General features: G+C 43.4%; 1 pseudogene; it reads left to right on the top strand.

Annotated features, from left to right (window-relative positions):
* Positions 1–3436: 3436 nt before the first annotated feature.
* Positions 3437–3784, top strand: LOC114679732 (V-type proton ATPase subunit G 1 pseudogene; annotated as a pseudogene).
* The last annotated feature ends 2204 nt before the right edge of the window (positions 3785–5988 follow it).

The following is a 5988-nucleotide window of genomic DNA, read 5'->3' as shown; positions in this document are numbered from 1 at the left end:
CATCATCCTGATACCAAAGTCTGACAGAGATACAACAAAAAAAAGAGAATTTTAGACCAATATCCCTGATGAACATCGATGCAACAATCCTCAATAAAATACTGGCAAACCGAATCCAGCAGCACATCAAAAAGCTTATCCACCATGATCAAGTGGGCTTCATCCCTGGGATGCAAGACTGGTTCAACATACACAAATCAATAAACGTAAACCACTATATAAACAGAACCAAAGACAAAAACCACATGATTATCTCAATAGATGCAGAAAAGGCCTTCAACAAAATTCAACAGCCCTGCATGCTAAAAACTCTCAATAAATTCGGTATTGATGGAACGTATCTCAAAATAATAAGAGCTATTTATGACAAACCCACAGCCAATATCATACTAAATGGGCAAAAACTGGAAGCATTTCCTTTGAAAATTGGCACAAGACAGGGATGCCCTCTCTCACCACTCCTATTCGACATAGTGTTGGAAGTTCTGGCTAGGGCAATCAGGCAAGAGAAAGAAATAAAGAGTATTCAGTTAGGAAAAGAAGAAGTCAAATTGTCCCTGTTTGCAGATGATATGATTGTATATTTAGAAAACCCCATTGTCTCAGCCCAAAATCTCCTTAAGTTGATAAGCAACTTCTGCAAAGTCTCAGGATACAAAATCAATGTGCAAAAATCACAAGCATTCTTACACACCAGTAACAGACAAACAGAGAGCCAAATCATAAATGAACTCCCATTCACAATAGTTTCAAAGAGAATAAAATACCTAGGAATCCAACTTACAAGGGATGTAAAGGACCTCTTCAAGGAGAACTACAAACCACTGCTCAGTGAAGTAAGAGGACACAAACAAATGGAAGAACATACCATGCTCATGGATAGGAAGAATCAATATCGTGAAAATGGCCATACTGCCCAAAGTAAATTATAGATTCAATGCCATGACCATTAAGTTACCAATGACTTTCTTCCCAGAATTGGAAAAAACTGCTTTAAAGATCGTGTGGAATCAAAAAAGGGCCCACATTGCCAGGACAATCCTAAGCCAAAAGAACAAAGCTGGAGGCATCACGCTACCTGACTTCAACCTATACTACAAGGCTACAGTAACCAAAACAGCATGGTACTGGTACCAAAACAGAGATATAGACCAATGGAACAGAACAGAGCCCTCAGAAATAATGTCACACATCTACAGCCATCTGATCTTTGACAAACCTGACAAAAGGAAGAAATGGGGAAAGGATTCCCTATTTAATAAAAGATACTGGGAGAATTGGCTAGCCATGAGTAGAAAGCTGATACTGGATCCTTTCCTAACTCCCTATATGAAAATTAATTTAAGATGGATTAGAGACTTAAATGTTAGACCTAAAACCATAAAAACCCTAGAAGAAAACCTAGGTAATACCATTCAGGACATAAGCATGGGCAACGACTTCATGTCTAAAACAGCAAAAGCAACGGCAACAAAAGCCAAAATTGACAATGGGATCTAATCAAACTAAAGAACTTCTGCACAGCAAAAGAAACTATCATCAGAGTGAACAGGCAACTTACAGAATGGGAGAAAATTTTTGCAATCTACTCATCTTACAAAGGGCTAATATCCAGAACCTATAAAGAACTCAAACAAATTTACAAAAAAAACAAACAAACAACCCCATCAAAAAGTGGGCAAAGGATATGAACAAACACTTCTCACAAGAAGACATTCATACAGCCAACAGACACATGAAAAAATGCTCATCATCACTCGCCATCAGAGAAAGGCAAATCAAAACCACAATGAGATACCATCTCACACCAGTTAGAATGGCAATCATTAAAAACTTAGGAAACAACAGGTGCTAGAGAGGATGTGGAGAAATAGGAACACTTTTACACTGTTGGTGGGATGTAAACTAGTTCAACCATTGTGGAAAACAGTGTGGCGATTCCTCAAGGATCTAGAACTAGAAATACCATTTGACCCAGCCATCCCATTACTGGGGATATACCCAAAGGATTATAAGTCATGCTGCTATAAAGACACATGCACACGTATGTTTATTGCGGCACTATTCAAAATAGCGAAGACTTGGAATCAACCCAACCATCATTCTCAGCAAACTATCGCAAGAACAGAAAACCAAATACCACATGTTCTCACTCATAGGTGGGAATTGAACAATGAGATCACTTGGACACAGGAAGGGAAACATCACACACCAGGTCCTATTGTGGTGGGGGGGAGGGATAGCATTAGGAGATATACCTAATGTAAATGACGAGTTAATGGGTGCAGCACACCAACATGGCACATGTATACTTATGTAACAAACCTGCACATTGTGCACGTGTACCCTAGAACTTAAAGTATAAAAAAAAAAAAAATATAGGAGCCAGCATGTCACACGGTGAGAATGGTGAGAGAGGGAGAAAGAGAGATAAGAAAGAGGCGTCAGGCTTTTTTAAACAACCAGCTCTTGTATGAACTAATACAGTGAGAAATCACCCATCACCAAGGGGATGGCACCAAACCATTCATGAGAGATCTGCCCACGGGAGGTGTTTACCTCCCATCAGGCCTCACCTCCAACACTGGGGATCATATTTCAATATGGAATTTGGAGGGGGCAAACATCTAAATCACATCAGGAACTCCATGTTATTGCTCACCCCCAAATCTCTAGGGGTGACATTGAGTGACATGCACGGTACTGAAAGATACTTGGTCAGGCTCTCCCAGTGAAGCCCAAGCGCCCTCAGGGTACAGGGCTGGGAGGCCCAATCACACCAGCTGAGCCCAGGATTTGGCTGAGGCTGCCCCGGAATTACAAGATAACAGGCCTAGAACTGGGTTGAACAAGACCAGGCCACTTTGTGCATGTTATCAAAAGAGAAACTGAAGAATCAGAAGTGAGCAGTAAGTTTTCAGTGAACCCAGGGGTCACAAGTAGCAAAAATGTGGAATTCAGTAAGGGGTAGAAGCTGGAAGAGTTTTAAGGTGTGTGTTAGAAAAAGCCTAGGTTTCCTTGAAGACTATTGGAAGAAATTTGGACATTAAAGGTGATCCCAGTGGGGGCTCAGAAACAAAGAGGAGAGCTGTAGAGAAAACATCTGTCATCTTAGAGAATACATGAATTGTCACAAACAGAATGTTGCTAGAAATGTGAATGTTAAAGGTGCCTCTGATGAGGCTCCAGACAGAAGTGAGGAACGTGTTATCGAAAACTAGAAGAAAGGTGACCCTTGTTAAAAAGTGGCAAAGCACTTGGCTGAACTGTCTTCTCCTGTCTTGTGGAAAGTAGAAATTATACATGATGAACTTAGATGTTTAGCTGAGGAAGTTCCTAAGAAAATTGTTGAAGGCATTCCTGATTTCTCCTTGCAGCTTACAGTAAAATGTGAGAAGAGAGAGACCAGCTGAAGAGGGAAGCGCTGAGGTGGCTGGGTCAGCTGACCCAAGGGCCCTTCGAGCGGACGTAGGCTGCACACCTCGGTCTCAGAGTCACCACGGCCATGGCCAGTCAGTCACAGGCGATCCAGCAGCTGCTGCAGGCCGAGAGGCAGGCTACCAAGAAGGTGTCCTGGGCCCACAAGCAAAAGAAGCAGAGGCTGAAGCAGCCCAAAGAAGCAGCTCAGGCTGAAATTGAACAGCACTGCCTGCAGAAGGAGAAACAGTTCAAGGCTAAGGAAGCTGCAGCACTAGGATCTCACAGACCCAGGATGACCATCCTCCAGACCTACTTCCAGCAGAGCAGGGAAGAAGTCTTAGATCAACTTTTGGCCTTTGTCTGAGGCATCCAGCCAGAAATCCCTGAAAACTATCGCATAAATGGATAGGAAAAGAGAAGCACCTGTTCCATGGATTGGCATTTTAGATGCCCTCATGGAATAAGAAGCTCTAGTTATATTCTCATAAGAAGACATTACCTTATCTCTGTATATTATATAGTAGGTCCATTCACTTTTTGGAGAGAAGCAAAACTAGTTTCTTTGTACAGACTTAGAAATTATCTAGGCTGGGCATGGTGGTTCACGCCTGTAATCCCAGCACTTTCAGGAGCCAAGGCGGGCAGATGGCTTGAGCTCAGGAGTTTGAGACCAGCCTGAACCACATAGTGAGACTGTGTCTCTACAAGAAAATATAAAAATTAGCCAGATTTGGTGGTACACGCCTATAGTCCTAGCAACTTGGAAGGGTGAGGCAAGAGGATCACTTGGGCCCAGAAGGCAGAGGTTATAGTGCGCCAAGATCATGCCACTGCACTCCAGCCTGGGTGCTAGAGTGAGACCCTGTCTCAAATAAAACTTATCTAAAGATTTCATCTTTTTACCTCATATTTCTTAGGAATATAATGGGTAAATACTGTCTATTTTATTATGCTGTTTGGTTCAAGCAATATATATACATACATATATACATACACATATATATATCACTGTTGACTTTTTCTTTCTTATATCAAGTTTAAAAGAAAAAACAAAACAATCCTTTGAAGAAAGGAAGGAATTAAATCATTTTCTCCTTAATGCTTTTTTGAAGGTCAGGGGCTTTATCTACGAAAAAGTAGTAGTTTTCGTAACCTGTGTGAAGCATCAGCCAGCCTTAAAGTAGTCCATTCCTGCTAATAACTAGAACAGTGAATACCACTAGTATAATTGCTTCAGCTTCTTAATCAAAATTACTAGATGATAGAATTCAAGAACTTGTTACATCTTATTACTCAGTGTACTAATAATCATTTAAAAGTAAAGACTGGCATGCAAAAAAAAAAAAAAAATGAGACCAGACAAAATAAAGAAAGAGAGACTTTGAGATCAGAGCCACAGGTGAGGAGGCTGTTGGGGCTGCTGTGGCCACCATGGCCCAGAGCGTGGGGCCACCCCAGTGGGCCTGGAAGATGGAGCATTAACTGAGGAGGATGAATCTTGAGCCTTAAATCTAATAAAGGGCCAACTAGAAGCCGCTAGTGCTCATCATCCTCATAAAGACAGCCAGAACAGTGACTACACAACTCTATTTTAATGAAAATAACTGAGGGAGAGCACTGAGTCCATCAGAGGAGTAACAGAAATCCTGATACGCACAGAGATGTGGGCTGGCCACATAGACAACAGAAGGAAACACACGGCCTCCTCTACTCCTTCGCCCAACCAGGATTATCTGGGAATCCGGAGGAACTTCTGACATGAGGAGGTAAGCAAGAGGATCCCAGCGGCACCCACTAACACCCTGGACACCTGCAGACCTCGCCACTGCGGTCCCCTGCAGTTTGCACTAGAGGGAGTTGCTGGGAGGCCACACAGCTGTGCTCCCCAAAAAAGGTGCTGACACCGTACCCCACTCCCACATGGCTAGTGCTTCACTACACGGGAATAGGAACTTTGGCTGGAGTGTGTCTTACTCGAGGAGTCAGTAGCCACAGCTCCCCTTCATCCCTGAAGCTAAGCTGCCACCGAACAACCCAGACTAGTGGCCCGATGTCTCCAAGTCAAGGTATGGGCATCTATTAAACCCTTCCTCACAGAGTCAAGTGGATCAGCTCCACCCACCCCTCCCCCAACCCTTTGAGTCGAAGCTAAAGCAGTTTCTTGTCTCCTAGCAAAACAGGACTTTGGCCATGCAGAAGAATCATGCCTTTCTAGTGTCTACATTGAAGCATCACCCTGCATCCCAGGAAATAATGCCTTGGCCACCCAGAAGGTCACACGCTGTAGTACCTAGGCTGAAGCAGCAACCTGTATCCTACGGAAATGGTGCCTGGAACACTCAGAACAATCACACCCACCGATACGTAAATGCAGGCCTTCCCTTACAGTGGAGAAGGCCTGAGCTGAAGCCATACATCACCCTCTAGGGAATCAGTGCCCTGGCTTAAGCTGAGCAGCAGCACATCCCAAGGCTGAGCTGATATAGCACCCTATGTCCCAGGGAAACAGAGCAGTGGCTAAGCTGAGACATCTCACCTGACAGGGCAAACAGCTGTGGTGCCCTGCTT

The sequence above is a fragment of the Macaca mulatta genome, chromosome 7 (genome assembly GCF_049350105.2).
Source record: "Macaca mulatta isolate MMU2019108-1 chromosome 7, T2T-MMU8v2.0, whole genome shotgun sequence".
Classification (NCBI taxonomy): Eukaryota; Metazoa; Chordata; class Mammalia; order Primates; family Cercopithecidae; genus Macaca; species Macaca mulatta.
Note: the sequence above shows the minus strand (reverse complement) of the source record. Positions and strands in the feature narration are given on the sequence as shown.